Raw genomic sequence first — 19,512 nt, 5'->3', positions numbered from 1 at the left:
CCAGCACTGCCAGTACGGCAAGCTGCTCCTAGAGGTCCCTAGTGAGCATCACAAACTTTTGCTCATAGTGGTATGGTACTCCCATAATGGATTGCATGCAAGTCAGTACCACGAGTACATTCAAATAGCTATGTCAATATATACAATTAATAGCTTTGAAATGTGGCAAAACAATTATATTAATTCCGGATTAGGTTGTAATCTATGCGGAGCTGATGAAGGGAAATTATAGAAGGTCTAACATAGATGTGTAGGTGCAGTACCGCAAGCGGCGCCTAGAGGTTCCTAGTGAGCATCAAAATTTTGGTTACAGATGGTACTCCCCTAATGCATTGCAAGCAAGACAGTACCACAAGTACATTCAAATAGCTATGTCAATATATACAATTAATAGCTTTGAAATGTGACAAAATAATATAGTAATTCTGGATCAGATTGCACTCTATCTTAAGGCGATGAAGGGAAATTTATAGGAGGTCTAACATAGATGAGTAGCTGCAGTACTGCAAGATGCGCCTAGATGTCCCTAGTGAGCATGATAAACTTTGAAGATAAGGTAAATTAACCCTACCCATAATGCATTGCATGCAAGACAGCACCACAGTACATTCAATATATACAATTAGTAGCTTTGAAATGTGTCAGAAGAATTATAATAATTCGGGATTACGTTGTACTCAATGTGGCGCTGATGAAGGGAAATTTATAGAAGGTCTAATATAAATCTAAGATGTGCTAGCGAGTAAAGTAACCACTGCCAACCTTGTTAAGGACCAAGTAAGTGTCCTGTCAGAAGGCCCCTAAGAAAATAGTGCCTTGAGGTTGTAATTAAAACCTAGGGCGTAACAACACATGTAATAGGGGATGTCCTCATGGGAGGTTACAAAGAGAGACAGGGAGGCACTAAGGAGGGACCACAAAGCCTAATAACCAATGAAAAGCCACCATTTACAAAGGACAGGGACAGGAGCCAATTAAAAAGATGGGCGGAAAGTAGGCGGAGCTTTATGCACATATCCTGAATACAGCATGTCCTCGAATAGATAGCGCAAACGCTGCCTAGGTGAGACCTAAAAAAGTACCCTATAGTAATGGTCACAAGAAAAAAAAAAGTACCTAAAAACAGTCTCTCAAACTTTTTAAAGCAAGGGGTTGAGAAAATGAAACACTGTAGCATAATAGGCGGAAACTTAAAAGGCTGGGAAAACTGGCATGGTTCATTCAAGCAAACATCACACCACCTCGGCTGACATCAGTTACAGCAAAAGGTCTTCCATTGCTGTATGCTTGAGAGATAAATAGTTCTGTCAATCTCCAGAGAACTACAAAATTACAGCCACCACCAAAAAATCCCATTGAGGTCAGTTGGACTTTGGGTTCTGGAAGGCATATGCTGTAATACATTGGTGGAAGTTAATACATTATTTTATCTTGACCTTTTGGAACATTAGATATGAACCTTCAGTGTTCTCAGACCTTTTGCTGGGAAATTATTTTGCTGGCAGGGCAGCAGCTTTGTTCTGAGCACCACATTAGCCTCTGACCCAACTCAAGCATTAGGAGTTTCAAGCAGGATACTTGGATGCGTTACGTTAGGTGTTGTAATTCACCAAAGTTATTCCTTTCTTAAACACACTCAGTAAGTTACCAGTTTTCTTCACTTGCCAATTTTAAGAAGTTAAATCAATGACTAATCGCATTTGGTTACCCGCTCACAGGAGAGAGGCAGGATAGGGGGAGTACCCACCCCAGGACAAGGAACCATTGGTCCCTGCCCTTCACCTACCTGTAACGCCCCTAAATTTAGTATTTAGGGGCACCCTGAACCTTCCTTCCCCAGATTCCGGATTCCGAAATACAAAGAAGAAAGAAGACCTGCCCTGCAGTTGGTAAGAAGAGGAAGACACCAACTGCTTTGGCCCCAGCCCTACCGGCCTGTCGACCCTCGAACCTGCTCCAACCCGGCATCTCTTGTGGCCAGCAACCTCACAAACCCCGGAGGACCTGGCTACCTTTTGGCTCTAAGCTCTTGGGACTCCCATGAGTACAGGCTCTATTCAAAATCTGCTTCTAATCCCTGGCATCAGCCCGGAACCGCGAACCCTTCACACACTGCACCCGCCAAGACTGGCCTGAGCCGGAGTGAACAAAGACCACAAGGACGATCCCACAGCGACTGTGACCCCGAGTCCGGCACCCAAGGACTTCCCTCGACGCGCCTGACGACGCCTGCAGCCTCAGAACCAGGTGCCCCCCAACCGCGATCAACAGGGGGTAAGATTTCCCGACACCAAAAGGCACCCCTGCACCCGGCGCCCCCTGTGCCCAACTCCAGGGTACCTACCTATCCTCCAACTACCCAACTTACCTCCCGAAGTGGTGGTGGCACCTGAAGAATCTTCGTCCCCGAGCTTGCAGTCTTTTTCTAAACCGGAGCTTTCCCATTGAAATCAATTGAGCGCCCTTAGGTTCAAAAGCACCCTGCACCCAGCCCTCGAGTGGCCCTGGCAGTGTAACCTCTGCACCTATCTACTTCTCCATTTACCCTGAGCCAGTGACCAGGAGCCCAGCTCCCACAGCCGCATGGCCTGCTAGTCAGCAGCCACCAACCAAGGTCCCCCTGCCTCCCATAGGATAACATTGGGCCTAACTCTCTCTGCACCCGGCTGCCACTGTGCCGCTGAGGGTGTAACAACTGTACCTACCTGACCCTGGGGCACCCAAGTCTATGCCCAGAACCCTAACTCTGCCAGTCGAGTACTTACCTTAAAGCCGATAACTCAATTTTCTCCGTAGGGTAACATTGACTGTTTTTTCCTGAAATTTCTTTTAAGTGTGGACTTTTCAAAACTTAAAATATTCACCAAAAATCAGCCGAGTAACTAAAACGAAAATACTCACCTGCTATTAGGTGAGCTCCCAGTGCTGGACCTTGGTACCCAGCACTGACTCTGAAAAATATTCACAACCGTACTTACCAGTAACCCAATTTTCTTCCATAGGAAACCATTGACTGTTTTTCTGTGAAATTTCTTCTAAGTGTCGATTTCTGCAAGCTTGAAATATTCTTTAAAAATCGTATAAATTGTGAAAACGTAATTACTTACTTGTTTTGGATAAAGGTCCCAGTACTGAGTCTAGGCACCCAGTACTGGATTACAAAAGTAACGAGAACATACTATACCTGCAACTTGAATTTTCTTCCATAGGGAATCATTGACTGTTTTCTATGAAATATTTTCTAAAGTGTCAACTTTTGAATTAGCAAAATATTGTCTAACAATCATAACAGTAACTAAGTCGACTTTTATCACTTGTTTCTAAGTACTGTCCCAGGACTGAATCTAGGATCCAGTCCTGGAATCACAAAAGTAATCCTAAAAGTAATCTATTGCAAATAACTTGAAACTTCCATTAAACTCAATGCATTATTGTGTTTAAAATTGTGTTGCCTATTGCAACCACTTGTAACTTTCTACAAAAGCCAATTGCATATTGAAAAAGTATTTATAAAAAGCATCTTATTCTGAGAAAGTATATTTTAATACCTATTGTTGGTTCTAAAATAAAACAAGAATATATTTTTTTATATATAAACCATTGGCCTAGAGTTCAGTTATTGAGTGTGTGAGACCATTTGCTGACTGAGTGTGTGCAACAACACTGTCCTCTGATACTGCCTTACTGCTCGACCAAGCTACCACTTTAAAGAGTAAGGTTATATCTAACTTTAGCCTCTGCCAAACCTCTGGGGACTGTGGACTCTGTACACCCTGTTGCTATTTGGGAACAGTATATACAGAGCCACTTTCTCACAGCACACCATTATAGTTTAGACCCAGCCATATGCAAATCAGTCTTGACCCTGTCCCCAATGGGAACAGTCCAGCCAAAACTGGCAGGCCAGGTCTTCGCCCGACTAGAAACAAGCATCCTGGGACCAGTTTTGGGGGTAACACCCCTCTTCAGCCAGGCTAGCTTGAATCTGGTGGCGTAGAGAGCACAGGACCCTTCTCACCTAGAGCAACAAATCCAAAAAGAACGGATGATGGACGGAATGATGAATTAATCAAACTTTCACCCCCAGTCACAGATCTGTCTTAAATCCATTGTTTGTTTTGGACACCACACCATTCTAGTTTATGTAAGGCAGGGTGCACTAGACCACAGGTGAGAATACACTTGCATGAGCACTGTACCACTATAATGTCTAAGTCCGTTCTTAGACCTTGTAAGTGCAGTGAAGCCATTAAGAGTATGTGGTCTGGGAGTTGGTCATTACAAACTCACCATCTCCATAATGGCTTTACTGAAACCGGATAAGTTTGGTAGCAAACTTCTTCGCAGATTACACCCACACTGATGCCAGTGTGGGATTCAATGTAAGATGCTCTCAGAGGGCATCTTAGAGATGCTCTCAGAGGGCATCTTAGAGATGCCCCCAGAAAAACGGCCAGCCCTGGTGTTTCCTGAATGGCTACCCACCATTTGTCACCACCAGACAGGTTTCAGGACCCCTGGGCAGAGGACCTCCGCTCTCTGGGTCCAGAAACAAAGTCCATCCTGGGAAGAGGTGTCATGCCTTCTCCACAAGAATGGGCTGGGTCCACAAAGCTCAAAGTTTCAAAGGACCGCCACCTTTGTTACCTGGCCCTGCCTTTTGCTGCCCCCAGAAACTGGCTCCCACCGGCTCTGACCCGCCACTTTGGGCCTGAGAATCAGCGGGGAAAACCAGTTAGGAAGAGGTGTGCCCACCTTTTGCCAACCCCACCCCTCAGGTGGGGGGAGACAAGGTGAAGCACACATCCCAGTCCCCTGCATCTTGAAGATGAGGGAACACAACCAATTGGCGAGAGGCTCATGCCCGCCTCCACCTGGAGGCTAGCATAATAGGGGGTGTACTCACCCAAAGGAAGGGACCCATTGGTCACAACCTGCACACCACTGTAACGCCCTTAAATGTTGTATTTAGGGGCACCCTGAACCTTGCCTCTGTAGATTCCTGCAACCTACGAAGAAGGATGGAAGAAAACGCAAAACAGAGGAGACTAAAGAAGAAATGACTTGGCACCAGCCCTATTGGACCTTCTGCAGTTTCCAGAGATCCTGCGCCAAAAGTAGACTTGTCCTGCAGCCAGCCACCTTCAAAACCACTGGGAGGACTGACTGCCTTCAACAAAGACCAGAACTCCACAAACAGCAGCTCTGCTCCAAAGAAAGACTAATCCTGCTGAGGACGAAGAAACCAGACACCTCGAACTGCCACTTCTCCAGTTGCCTACGGCTCCAGTACGAGTGGCCCACAGGTCCCAGTGAGATCCCCCAGCGCTCCAGAGTCCAGATCCACCATGTGTCGACCCCTCCAGGACCCCCTGACATTGCTTGCAGGCTCTGCACGGAGACCCCCCTCCCTCCCCACAAACCGCGAATGGCCCAGTAAGGTGAAAACCGACCTCAAAAGGCACCAAAGCACCCTGAAGCCCCCCAACTTACCTGCCTCACTGTTGGTTCCTCCCGGAAGACTTCCTGGACCGAGCCTACAGGCTAAATCCAAAACAGGCAACCTCCATGGGATTGCATTGGGCTCCCGACACCTAAGCCCGCTGCACCCGGAAGCCCATGCACTGCTGGTGGTGTGGACACGGTGCCAACCTGTGACCCCCTTTGCTCTGACAACCCTAGGAGCTTGACTCCCAAGACAGAGTGGTCTGCTTGAGAGCAGCTCCCCCACAACTGGGGTGCCCCCTAGCCCAATTGGCTAACATTGGGCCCATGCACCCTGCACGCGGCAGCCCTAGTGCCGCTGGTGGTGCGATTTGAGTGCCTTCTTGAACCTTGGGGAACCTTGGTTATAACCCCAAAAAGCTATTCGTGCAGGACGTTTACTTACCTGCAAACCGATAACATTTTCTTCCATAGGAACCCACGTTAAGATTTTTTTCCCACAAATGTTCCGTGTTGAACTGCCTTTTGTATTGAAACCAAAGTAACTTTGCTTCGACCCCAAAATTGTCTTACTTACCTTTGTATTGTAGGACCCATGGCGTGATATCTAGGCATAGTTGATGTAACTAAATGGAAATCCAAAAGTACTCCAAATTTCCAATGTATGTTTGACTGTTTTAAAAGCAAATACAAACCTATGAAGATTCCAATTTCAACCACCATTGCATTTTCTTGTAAAGTTTTGCATCTGAATGCATGTTCTACTTGCCTGTTCTAAGTCCTGGTTCTAGAAATATAATATAAGTATACCTTTTTTTTATATTTACCTAAGTGAATACAATAAACCCTTAACACACCCTCCTGATACGCCTAACTGCTCGACCACACTACCACAAATAGAGCTGTTAGTACTTACCTAATTTAGCCTCCGCTATAACTCTGGGGAACCCCCTGGACTCTGTGCACACTATACCTTACTTTGTTATAGTATAAACAGAGCCAGCTTCCTACACTCTCCTTATGTGCCCTTTTGCTGTGACGTCTCACAGAACATGTTAGCTTTCGCCGCATTTTTTCCCCTCAGCATCTCTTTAGCCAGTTACAACTATTCTACCCAACTATTGCACCATTAGCTTACAATTTGATTGCTGCTTTGGTGAAAGTGCTTGATAACAGATAAATGAAATGAAGTAATTTACACGTACCTCAGCCATTGTAAAGATCTTGTACATCTCAGGAAGAATAACTGGAGCAACATGGGGCATCTGGGTGTCTGTCACCTCACGGGTAAACTCTAGAACGAAAGGAAGGTTTTCAGCAAATGGTCACTGTATCGTCACTGTATAACAGTGAGTTGAAAAGAATAGATGAGTCGAGATTTGCATGAGAACATGTTCAGTGCCCTAAAAACAAACAGCAATGATCAATACAAGTTTTGGATTACAGACGGAAGACAGCCTTTCTAGTGGCCATAACCTAAGCCCATAGGGATAGCATGTTCCAGTAAGGAACAATAGAACACCTTCCATAAAGACAAAGTAGCAGGACTCGCCCTGGTTTCTTTCCAAAAGCAGTGTTTGATTTTCATGTAACAAACTAGTTCCCTTTCAACTTTCTTCCAAAATCATTCTACGTCAGATGAAAAAGATTTACATTCCCCTGGAAATAAAAGGGTTCTAAAACTCTGTCTAGACAAAAGTAAAGACATCAGATAAACTGACCATCAATTTGTTAATTTTAGCTGTACAAGAAATGGATTAGCCAATGCAAAGCAGTCCATTTCTAAATGGATTGTTTTCTGTGTCTTATTATGTTACAGTAATGCCAAAAAGTCCTTGTCTGGTAGGCCAAGAACACATTCAACAAAGTGTAGAGCTGCTACTATAGCATTATTAAGACACACTGTCAATTACAGACCTATGAATGGAAGCCACTGGAGGTCCATACATACTTTCAGATGACATTTCTGTCTTGACATCGATTCCAGATCTAAATTTCAAGTGGACTAAGCCTCTGCGCATAATCTTTTTGGTTAGCTCTGCAAAACATTTTGCCCTTTGCATTAATTTCCACCTTGTTGAGGATGGACTTGATTTTCTACTTGGCAATCACTTAGCTGTGCTTCTAGTACTTTTTCAAGGTAATATTCATAATAGTCATAATAAACCCTCGCACCTCCCTGGAAGAAGGTAAGGAAAACAGCCTTCAGTTTATCCCAGGGTCCTTTCTCTCTGTAAAAAAAACAGAATTGGCTCAACTATCACCTACAGTAGCGATGGGATACCACAAACACCTCCTGTGCACTTGTTGTTTTTATTCTGGAGTTACTGTACCAAATACATATAAATGCATATAAATGTTTATTAAAAACGAACTCTAAGAAAAAATATTTTGAAATAAAATGCTATATTACAAACTTCAAAGACTTTATTCAGATGTGACATACATACATAAAAGTTACACAGCAAATGTCACAATTAAAAAATAACATATGATAAATAAGTAAAACTGAGATACATATCATTCAATAACATCATGGCAGTAGAACAATATTAGCAGTTGTTAGATAAAACAGAGAAAACCACTCCCTATAAACAATTCTGCCGAAAGATACCTAGAGCAACATTCCAATAAAAAAACCTCACAAACGTGCATAGAATGAGCAGCAGAATTAAGAGAGCATAGTGCTACAGGCGCTCACAGCGATTTTTAAGAAAGATCAGACATGCATACCTATTTCGTGGTCTGACAACTGCAGTAAAAGAGTGAAGGCTAAGCTAACATGCCTAGTGTAGGGGGACCTCTTTTAGAAGTGGAATAAAAATGGTCTAAAACATCATATGTTAAGTATCTATATGCCTAAATAACAATTTTAATAAGCATTTGTAAACCAATATATAAACTGTTCTGAAAAAACGAAACATTAACAAGGCCAATGGTTAGTCAAAAACATACAGTAGGCATAATTACCACCCGAAGGATTTTCCAGTTCTTACAGCTGATTTAAAAAAGGTACTAACGCAGAAGCAGGTTATGTAATATGTCATCTACATGTTAGGTCATACATTTTGTATTTGTATGGGATTTATAAAGCGCTGGAATCGCCCCTGAAGGAGTATCTCTGCGCTGCAAAAAAGGTGTACGACAGGTCTTAACAGGTTTCTTAAAGAGGAGGAGATTGGAGCACTTGCACAGCTCCACGGGCAATGAATTCCAATATGTTGGTGCTAGATAGGCAAAGGTTTTGCCTGCTGTTCAGAGTTTTCTATAGCGGGGGACGGCAAGGAGCCCTTTACCCTGTGAACGATGCGATCTGCCCAGGAGGTAGAACTTAAGTTCTTCCGCCAGGTAGCTCGGACTTCCACCATGAAGTGCCTTGTGGGCTAGGCAGCAAATTTAAAACTTAATTCTCTGGCGGATAAGAAGCAAGTGAAGCTGCCTCAGCAATGGTTGGGAAGAGGTTCTAGGAGGCATTTTAAGAGCCAGATGCACGGCAACGTTCTGAATCACCTGCATTCTACTTAGAAGGGATTCATTGGCCGATGTAAGGAGAGCTTTACAATAATCTAGCCGGCTAATGACCAGGGCCTGGATCAGGGTCCTGCGGACTAATAAGGGAAGACATTTGGAACACCCTACGGAGAAGGCTCACAGTGTGATAGCAGGAGCCTGAGGTGGCCATAAGTTGGTCTCTCATAGATAGAGAGTGGTCTAGACAGACCCCCTGGTTCTTAGCCATAAGCTGCGGGACAGGGGCAGGACCCAGCGTAGTAGGCCACCAGTCAGGGGACCAAATCGTTTGAGCAGTGCCAAATAGCAAGATCTCAGTTTTGGCAGCATTCAGCTGGAGGAAATTTTCTGTCATCCAACCAGATATTGCTTGCATGCCCTCGGCAAATAGATGTTTAGTTGAGTCTTTGTCATTAGCAAAAGATAGGAGTACGTTGATACGGTCTGCATACGAATAGGGAGTGAATCCATGTTCTCCAATGATTTTAGCAAGATGGGCCACATACACATTAAACAGGTTGGGGCTGAGGCAAGAACCCTGGGGTACCCCTTGGTAAGCTTCAAGGTGCGTGAACGAAAGGGACCCAGGTTGATCGTTTGAGTGCGCTGGCCCAGAAAGCTTGCAAGCCACTTTAATGCCTGACCCTGCATACCAGTCTCTCTTAGTCTGTGAATGAGCTTCTAGTGAGAGACATTATCAAAGGTGGCTGTTAATTCCAGCAAAACTAGCAGCACTGCCTTGTTATCCAGTGTCAGTTTAATGTGGTCTGTAACACCTATAAGGGTAGTTTCAGTAGAATGATTAAATCTGAATCCAGACTGGGACGGATCAAGGATGCCATGAGATTCAAGATATCCTATAAGCTTAGTGTTGATGTATCCTTGCGTCATTTTACTCATGAATGGAAGGAGAGAAACAGGACAATGCATGACAATGCATAAATTTTTTTTAGAAAGAAAGTCTAAGAAAAATATTTTTAAATGAAATGCTACATTAGTCAATTTTCAACCATATATTTCAATCAATAACTTGATAAAGCACACAGCTGCTTCAAACAGAAGCATCCGAGCGCTCAAGCAGACAATGCAAGGATAGCCGTGGCATTATAAAAGCTAAACAGTGTCAAATAGGCAGGTTTTAAGTTGCCTTTTAAAGGTTACTGGAGACTCAGCCCAGAGCAGATTAGGTGGATGGATGTTCTATAATTTGGCCGCAAGTACAGTAATGGATCTACCTCCATGGAGTGTCTTCAAGAAATTTGGGATCCGTAGGAAGCAGCTATTGTTGGATCAGAGTACCATCTCTGGAGTATATGAGGCCAGTCTGTTCAACAAGTAGCATTGGGCATCAATGGAGAGTTCTGAAATCCAGCGTCAGAGTTTTAAATTGAATGCTCTGTTCCACCAAGAGCCAGTGCAGATGTCTCAGATGTGGAGAGATGTGATAGCGGTGAAGGACTCTCCTAGCAAGTCTGGCCGCTGCATTCTGGATTAACAAATCAGATACGCAGGGAGACTAAGGTAGAGATTGTTAAAATAGTCCAGGCGAGAGGCAACTAAAGAATGAACTACAGTTTTTCTAGTTTCCTCAGGAACCAGATGAAGAAACATCTTTAAGATTTTAATCTTCATGAAGCAGACCAACGAGGTTTGATTAATTTGAGAAGCAAAGGAGAGCGTGGAATCGAAAATGATGCCAATATTTCCAGTTGAAGAGGTTGCATTTGGAGGAACGTTGGGTTCAGCGGGCCTCCATAGGGAAGCCGGTCGGGGTCCAATCTGATTAAAATGCAAGACTTCCGTTTTATCGGAATTTAGTTTAAGGCAATTTGCCTCAATCCAAGCCGCGACTCCACTGAGGGACTCCTTAAAATTTTTAAGATCTGCCTCCGAGTTGTCTTGGAACGAAAAGAGAAATTGGGTGTCACTGCCGTACAATACTACCTTGTCACTCCAGGTTTCGATGAGATCCACCATGGGGAAAAGGTAAACATTGACCAAGAGCAGGCTCAGGGCAGAACCCTGTGGGACACTACATACCAGTGGCTTAGGTGATGAAAAAAGCAGGTGTTAATACTCCCTTTGGGATCTGCCCTCCATAAAAGCTTTGACCAATAAAAGAGTCTTGCCCTGAATGTCAAGGTCGCTAAGTCTGTTCAAAAGGATGGAGTGTGATACTGTGATGAAGGCCACAGACAAATCAAGAAACGGCACAATAACAGGTGTTTTCTTGTCCAGATTTTCCCTGACAAACTCCTCCACCTCCAGGAGAGCAGTCTCCATGCAATATCCTGCATGGAAGTCTGACAGATTCGTGAAGGATGGAATTGACGTCCACAAAAGTGCTCATTTGTTGATTAGCTAATTTACCTTAAAAAAGATTTACAGGAGCTGGGAGGAGAGATAGAGGCCTGTAATTGCCAAACACATCTGTGTCTGCAGCCTTAAGTCTGAAAACATGCAGCGGGCAAACATCATCCGGGGAGCCAGGCTTTCATTTTAGTATCTCCTTCAAAGAGCATTCTTCTGTTTACGTATTTTACTGTTCATGGGGTGGGGAATTGCGGAGGAATGAATCTGTACATATGTGATGTTCTGAGTGGCAATGGTGTGGATAACGTTAGATCTGATAAGACATAAGATACATTTGATTGTAAACGGCTGTGATTTACTGCAAATATCAATAAAAAAATTCAACAAAAAAAAAGAGAGCATTCTTCTGAAATAGGGGCAAATCAGACACAAATGCCTTGAGACAGGAGGGAGCGCAGGGGCTAGTTTCAGCCTTCCCCGCAGCAGCTGAACCAAAAGCTAAAGCCTCCTTTGGTGACTCTGGAAAGGTGGAGTATGCATTTTGAATCTTCTCATCGCAGGGTTCGGCTGAGGGGAGGATAGCAGTTTTGGCCCCTCCAGGGGAGACAAAGGAATTCACTATTTTAAACACTTTGTTGGAATAATTAGCTGCCATCTTGATATGATGTGCAAAGTACTCTTTCATAGCATTGCAGGTTTTGTTTTGCAGAAGCTCCTAAGTGCCGTTTTAGAGACAGTCTTAGCATTGGAGTCATACAATTTCCTCTAATTGTGCTATAATTATTTGCACATGCTTTTCTCTGTTCATTGGGTTGAGGAAAACTAAGGTGCAGAAGGCCTCCATCTTTTTGCCACATACTTTTTAGAGGAACAGGTGGGCTAATAAATTAGAGATCCAACTGTCAAACAGCAAAATGTCAGATTCAACTATTCCTTGTAGTATCAGAGGAGAGTAACTGAGGTACTGAGCCAGGGATTCTTCCCACAGATTCTGCAACCTCCTTTTCATTTCCGGGGAAGGGGCGATCCTGGTCTGTGGGTAGGGGCCCTAAAACACAAGTGGAATACTGAAGTGATCAGATGCTCCGGATCACTGAACTGCATGCTAATGGTAAAGATCAGATCAAGCATATGATCAGCCGTACGGGTAGGTGCCTGGACATGCTGGATAAGGTTAACACCAGCCAATGTTTGAATGAGCTTGGGGGCTATGGTGGAGATGAGATCTCCAGCATTGACATTAAATTCGTCAAAAATGGTCAGATTGACATATTGTAGAGAGTATTGTTCAATGATGTCGAATACAGCAGGAAAGCAGCTGCTAAGGCAGTCCGGAGGTCTATACACCAACAGGCCAGAGAAGGATGGAGTGAGTAATGTGCAAAACAAGACCCTAAATGTTTCGGTACTGGCTTATAGGTGTAGTAAATGCTTCAAAAGTGTATTTGAAAATAAAAGCAACCCCACCCCCTACCTTGTTCCCGCCACGGTTTTTCGCCAAGATGCGATAGCCTAGTGGAATTGCAAAGGGTAGTTCTGGGTTAAAGCGGTCATTCCAGCCATATTTCCATAAGGAAAATAAAAGTCCCAGGAGTTGTTAGCCAGTAGGGGGAAAATAGCAGATTAATATTTGGCTAGGGTCCTGCAGTTAATAAGGCAGGCCTTATAACCAACTGCGATTTGCAACAGAGCAGATACTGTGTTAGGTGGGAGTGAAAACACCCCGGATCACGAGTAATAAGCCTTCGTTCAGAAGTAACTGTTATTTAAGACTAAGCCACATACCTCACAGGAGTGAGCATGCTTTCCCATTCCTGGGGGAGAAAACATCTTCGGAGAGAAGCAGGGGTGCGTATTCAAGGCAAGGAGAGCCTCTCTGGGATATCTGCTGCTCTGATCAATGGCAAGATGAGCAGCATGGCTGTTGCTAGACACGGACAGGTGCAGACAGGCATGCCTTTGGCGCGCCGTCAGCACATCCACGGAATGGCCTTCCTTAAATGGAAGAGCAAGGATTCCATCAAACCTAGCCACTAGAGCACTAACCCAAGAGGGCGGTTCTAGGCAGTGCCAAGAAGAGCAGAAACAAGCTTTTGCACTGCAATAGGTCTCGCATTACCGATAGTTTGAGGTATTGGTGTTGCAAATAATGCAACGCCAATAGCTCATACTTTCAGCAATGTGAGACCTAGTGCATTGCAAATGATTGCAGTGAGCCAGAAACCAGCATTGTATGTCTCAGTGCAGCACCGCAAGCTGATCCTAGAGGTCCCTAGAGAGCATCATAAACATTGAAGATATGGTAAATCCACCCTACCCATAATGCAATGAATGCAAGACAGTACCACGAGTACATTAAAATAGCTATGTCAATATATACAATTAGTAGCTTTGAAATGTGACAAAAGAATTATATTAATTCCGGGATAGGTTAGGTTGTACTCTATGTGGAGCTGATGAAGGCAAATTTATAGAAGGTCTAATATAAATGTGAGATGTGGTAGGTGCAGTACGGCAAGCTGCTCCTAGTAAGCAAGGCACCAGCACTGCCAGTACGACAAGCTGCTCCTAGAGGTCCCTAGTGAGGACTGCCAGTACTGCAAGCTGCTACTAGAGGTCCCTAGTAAGCAAGGCACCAGCACTGCCAGTACGGCAAGCTGCTCCTAGAGGTCCCTAGTGAGCATCACAAACTTTTGCTCATAGTGGTATGGTACTCCCATAATGGATTGCATGCAAGTCAGTACCACGAGTACATTCAAATAGCGATGTCAATATATACAATTAATAGCTTTGAAATGTGGCAAAACAATTATATTAATTCCGGATTAGGTTGTACTCTATGTGGAGCTGATGAAGGGAAATTATAGAAGGTCTAACATAGATGTGTAGGTGCAGTACCGCAAGCGGCGCCTAGAGGTTCCTAGTGAGCATCAAAATTTTGGTTACAGATGGTACTCGCCTAATGCATTGCAAGCAAGACAGTACCACAAGTACATTCAAATAGCTATGTCAATATATACAATTAATAGCTTTGAAATGTGACAAAATAATATAGTAATTCTGGATCAGATTGCACTCTATCTTAAGGTGATGAAGGGAAATTTATAGGAGGTTTAACATAGATGAGTAGCTGCAGTACCGCAAGATGCGCCTAGATGTCCCTAGTGAGCATGATAAACTTTGAAGATAAGGTAAATTAACCCTACCAATAATGCATTGCATGCAAGACAGCACCACAGTACATTCAATATATACAATTAGTAGCTTTGAAATGTGTCAGAAGAATTATAATAATTCGGGATTAGGTTGTATTCAATGTGGCGCTGATGAAGGGAAATTTATAGAAGGTCTAATATAAATCTAAGATGTGCTAGCGAGTAAAGTAACCACTGCCAACCTTGTTAAGGACCAAGTCAGTGTCCTGTCAGAAGGCCCCTAAGAAAATAGTGCCTTGAGGATGTAATTAAAACCTAGGGCATAACAACACATGTAATAGGGGATGTCCTCATGGGAGGTTACAAAGAGACAGGGAGGCACTAAGGAGGGACCACAAAGCCTAATAACCAATGAAAAGCCACCATTTACAAAGGACAGGGAAAGGAGCCGATTAAAAAGATGGGCGGAAAGAAGGCGGAGCTTTATGCACATATCCTGAATACAGCATGTCCTCGAATAGACAGCGCAAACGGTGCCTAGGTGAGACCTAAAAAAGTACCCTATAGTAATGGTCACAAGAAAAAAAAAAGTACCTAAAAACAGTCTCTCAAACTTTTTAAAGCAAGGGGTTGAGAAAGTGAAACACTGTAGCATAATAGGCGGAAACTTAAAAGGCTGGGAAAACTGGCATGGTTCATTCAAGCAAACATCACACCACCTCGGCTGACATCAGTTACAGCAAAAGGTCTTCCATTGCTGTATGCTTGAGAGAAAATAGTTCTGTCAATCTCCAGAGAACTACAAAATTACAGTCACCACCAAAAAATCCCATTGAGGTCAGTTGGACTTTGGGTTCTGGAAGGCATATGCTGTAATACATTGGTGGAAGTTAATACATTATTTTATCTTTTTATCTTGACCTTTTGGAACATTAGATATGAACCTTCAGTGTTATCAGACCTTTTGCTGGGAAATTATTTTGCTGGCATGGCAGCAGCTTTGTTCTGAGCACCACATTAGCCTCTGACCCAACTCAAGCATTAGGAGTTTCAAAGCAGGATACTTGGATGCGTTACGTTAGGTGTTGTAATTCACCCAAGTTATTCCTTTCTTAAACACACTCAGTAAGTTACCAGTTTTCTTCACTTGCCAATTTTAAGAAGTTAAATCAATGACTAATCGCATTTGGTTACCCGCTCACTTAAAAAAAAAAAAAATCTTTGATCTACCATCCGAAAACATAATTCGTGTTTTGAATAACCTGTAGCGATTTTGAGCAGTACTCTCCTTGTGGTGGTTTCCTTGTACAATTGTCAGGTTGATGACACTCACTCAGTTCAGTGGCCTGTGAGCTGTTGCAGGTAGCTTTGACTAGATGGATGCCTTCATTAAATGGTTCTGAAATACTTTAAATTTACAAACTGGGGATTGGGGTTATACCGCCAAGTTTGTAGCGTTGTTCTTTTAGCATGCAGAACTGCAACACAGTAGAAAGCACCTACATTTTTGAGATGGATATTGCTTATTGCTCACAATACTAAATTGTGCACTTTTACTCTACACATGAACAAGTCAATGCGCACCTTTAATTAACAAGCATTTGCAGTGCAATAGGTCTCGCATTCACGCGAGTTGGAGCTATTGGCATTGTAATTGACAATTACTTTTATTTATGTTTTGGTTTTTAAACATAAATAAAAGGCCTTGTCATTTACAATGCCAATAGCTCTAAATCTCGCAATTGCGAGACCTATTGCATTGCAAATGCGTGTTACAAAATGTGACGTTTACTGCACACATTTGAAACATTCTGCCTCCACCAAATGACGCTGCAGGACGCCCGGGATATAACGTCTGCTGTCTGCAGAGACAAAGAAATGTGGTTTGTGTGATATGCAACCCAACCCAAGACTAGCTGAATACAGTGTGGTTTATCAGAGCCATATATTTTAGCGTGCGCGGTTCTGCTGCAGTCCGTAATTTGAAGCGGATGGATGTGCCACTCAAAAATGAACGCAGATGGAAACAAACGTATACACCACCGAAGAGCGACACAGACAAAATCGCAAACACTCTGGTACTATGTAAAGCTGAAACCAAAAGGCATGCGCCTCGCCACAAAGAGAATGCCCATATGCCGTTCCCGGCAAAACTACAAAGAATGCAGAACCCCAGGCTCGACAAGCGGCTCACATCTCCTCGCCTATGCAAAAAAAAAATCTTTTAAATAAAAACCACAGAAAGAAGAGCAAGTTGGGCGTGAAGAGACTTACTCAAGTTCGGCAGAAAGGATCAGCGATAAGTTTGATGATGTCTCAATACGTGTTTTTTGTTTTTTTAAATCTTAATTTATACTTGTTTTCCATCCAATATAAATATGCCAAAGCTGGTTTAAGATAGTGAGTCGATATCATAGGCTTCAATTTAAGAAACAAATATTTTATTAAAGTGATGACACCCTACTATACATAGATACTAGTAGCCACTGGGGAATACAAGTCCCTGCAGTTGTTTAACAAAGGGGGATTTCTTTTTCAGCGGCTGTGTTGTGAAAAGCTAAATGCAGTCTCTCAAATTGAAGGTATCCAATGTCTGGAGCTGGACGACCCAATATCTTGTACTGTGTGGAGGGAGCATCATTATTTTTTGGGAAAAGCAAAGACCAGCAAGACAGCTAAAGCTATCTTTAGGCCAGATATAAAAAAACAATCATAAGAGTGAACAGTTATTTTCTCTTTTAGCCTGCAATTGTACTTTCGTTGATGACATTTCTAGAAAAAACAAACACTCACTTCATTGCACAGTGTGTTTTGCCATTCTATGAGAAACAAAATACAGTTTTTGCTTTTTTCTCAGACAGCCATCAAATAAGAAATATTCTGTATTTTTAAAAGAGCAACAATTTGGTCCCAGGGTGACAGGTGTGGTAAGATGAAGGCAAACTCTTTAAGCTTTCTCTGAGTTTTAAGTAGATTTCGTATTTCACAACTAACTCAAGCCACATCTAGGAGTGTTTTAGGGCTAAAAGATGCTGATGGATTTACCCCCTTATCCCTAACAGAAGACATCCTGGTGAGTCTAAAACCCGGACCAGCTTGTCTGTAAGCAGATATTGCTTCTAGGTGAAACAGTCCAACCATATGTCCTCATTTTCCAAAGTAGTTTTTTATTGTAGCGTATCACTCTTGCTTTATCTTTCTAAAACGGGAGAGGAGTTGGCCTAACGGCTAGGGCGGTCGACCTCGAATCGGGGAACTGAGTTCGAGTCTCGGCAATGACGCTGAACATCCTGTGATTTTGGGCAAATCACTTAATCTCTCTGTGCCAAACAAAAATGAATGTGTCCTCATGTAATGCAACTGGTGCTATGTAAAGCACTCTGATACCAGATACCGGGTCAAGTTCGCGCTATATAAAAGTACTAAAAAGTTAACTTTTCAAGAGTTTGCAAGATGTTGTGCTGTTGTGTTTACACCTATACCAACGTTGTTTTGCAGAGTTAAACATTGTTCGTTACTAAGTTATATGTTGTCTTTGGGGCTAAATATGAAAGTGATATTGAGTGGCGAAGAGGCTTGCAGGGCCTTGCTGATGCTCCGATACTTTCTGATATCGAAAATATCCTGGTGAGGATGCAACATGCAACAAGGCGCTATCTATCTCGAAGGCAACCTGGAATCTGTATTTTAGTCGCTTCTTCTCTTCCCTGGAAAGGCTGGCTCCCCTTTGACCCTGGTGACCTATCGCGTCCTTAGTGTCTGTAGGGGCATATCTGATCCCATACCCCCTTGTACAGATGGAGGGAGGGGGGCCGGTAGAGCAGGGGGTGCGGGGAAAGCAGAAACACACAATGGAGAAGAGGGGGCTAAATAAGACTGAGAGAGAGAGGTGGACAGCGAGACAGAGACAGCACATAGAAGAAAGAACAATATACACAGAAGAAGAAATATGTGCAGACAGACAGCTGGGGAGGAAATTGAAAGAATGAGTAAAAGAAAAAAAGAAGAAGTTGAATTAATAGACAGTGGTTGGGAGAAACAGAGATGGAGACAGAAAGATTGAGAGAGAAAGAAATGGAGGGAAATATGAAAAAAAAGCTGCGAGAGATAGAGAGGCCAGAGAACGAGGCAGGGGAGAGCGAATTAAAAAGATGGGCGGAAAGAAGGCGGAGCTTTATGCACATATCCTGAATACAGCATGTCCTCGAATAGACAGCGCAAACGCTGCCTAGGTGAGACCTAAAAAAGTACCCTATAGTAATGGTCACAAGAAAAAAAAAGTACCTAAAAACAGTCTCTCAAACTCTTTAAAGCAAGGGGTTGAGAAAATGAAACACTGTAGCATAATAGGCGGAAACTTAAAAGGCTGGGAAAACTGGCATGGTTCATTCAAGCAAACATCACACCACCTCGGCTGACATCAGTTACAGCAAAAGGTCTTCCATTGCTGTATGCTTGAGAGATAAATAGTTCTGTCAATCTCCAGAGAACTACAAAATTACAGCCACCACCAAAAAATCCCATTGAGGTCAGTTGGACTTTGGGTTCTGGAAGGCATATGCTGTAATACATTGGTGGAAGTTAATACATTATTTTATCTTTTTATCTTGACCTTTTGGAACATTAGATATGAACCTTCAGTGTTCTCAGACCTTTTGCTGGGAAATTATTTTGCTGGCATGGCAGCAGCTTTGTTCTGAGCACCACATTAGCCTCTGACCCAACTCAAGCATTAGGAGTTTCAAAGCAGGATACTTGGATGCGTTACGTTAGGTGTTGTAATTCACCAAAGTTATTCCTTTCTTAAACACACTCAGTAAGTTACCAGTTTTCTTCACTTGCCAATTTTAAGAAGTTAAATCAATGACTAATCGCATTTGGTTACCCGCTCACTTAAAAAAAAAAAAATAATCTTTGATCTACCATCCGAAAACATAATTCGTGTTTTGAATAACCTGTAGCGATTTTGAGCAGTACTCTCCTTGCGGTGGTTTCCTTGTACAATTGTCCGGTTGATGACACTCACTCAGTTCAGTGGCCTGTGAGCTGTTGCAGGCAGCTTTGACTAGATGGATGCCTTCATTAAATG

General features: G+C 43.1%; 1 protein-coding gene across 1 annotated transcript in view; it reads right to left on the bottom strand.

The window, feature by feature from the left end:
* Window positions 1-19,512, bottom strand: part of LOC146866945 (importin-9-like) — a 245,671-nt gene that overhangs the window by 115,240 nt on the left and 110,919 nt on the right. Inside the window, exon 5 of the mRNA XM_085603271.1 lies at window positions 6,651-6,739. The gene's annotated coding sequence lies outside the window, so the exon portion shown is untranslated. The remainder of the gene's footprint in view (window positions 1-6,650; window positions 6,740-19,512) is intronic.

This window comes from Triturus cristatus, chromosome 1_2 (assembly GCF_964204655.1).
Source record: "Triturus cristatus chromosome 1_2, aTriCri1.1, whole genome shotgun sequence".
In the NCBI taxonomy this organism is placed as follows: domain Eukaryota; kingdom Metazoa; phylum Chordata; class Amphibia; order Caudata; family Salamandridae; genus Triturus; species Triturus cristatus.
The sequence above is the reverse complement of the archived record's forward strand: the minus strand, read 5'-3'. Positions and strand labels throughout refer to the sequence as shown.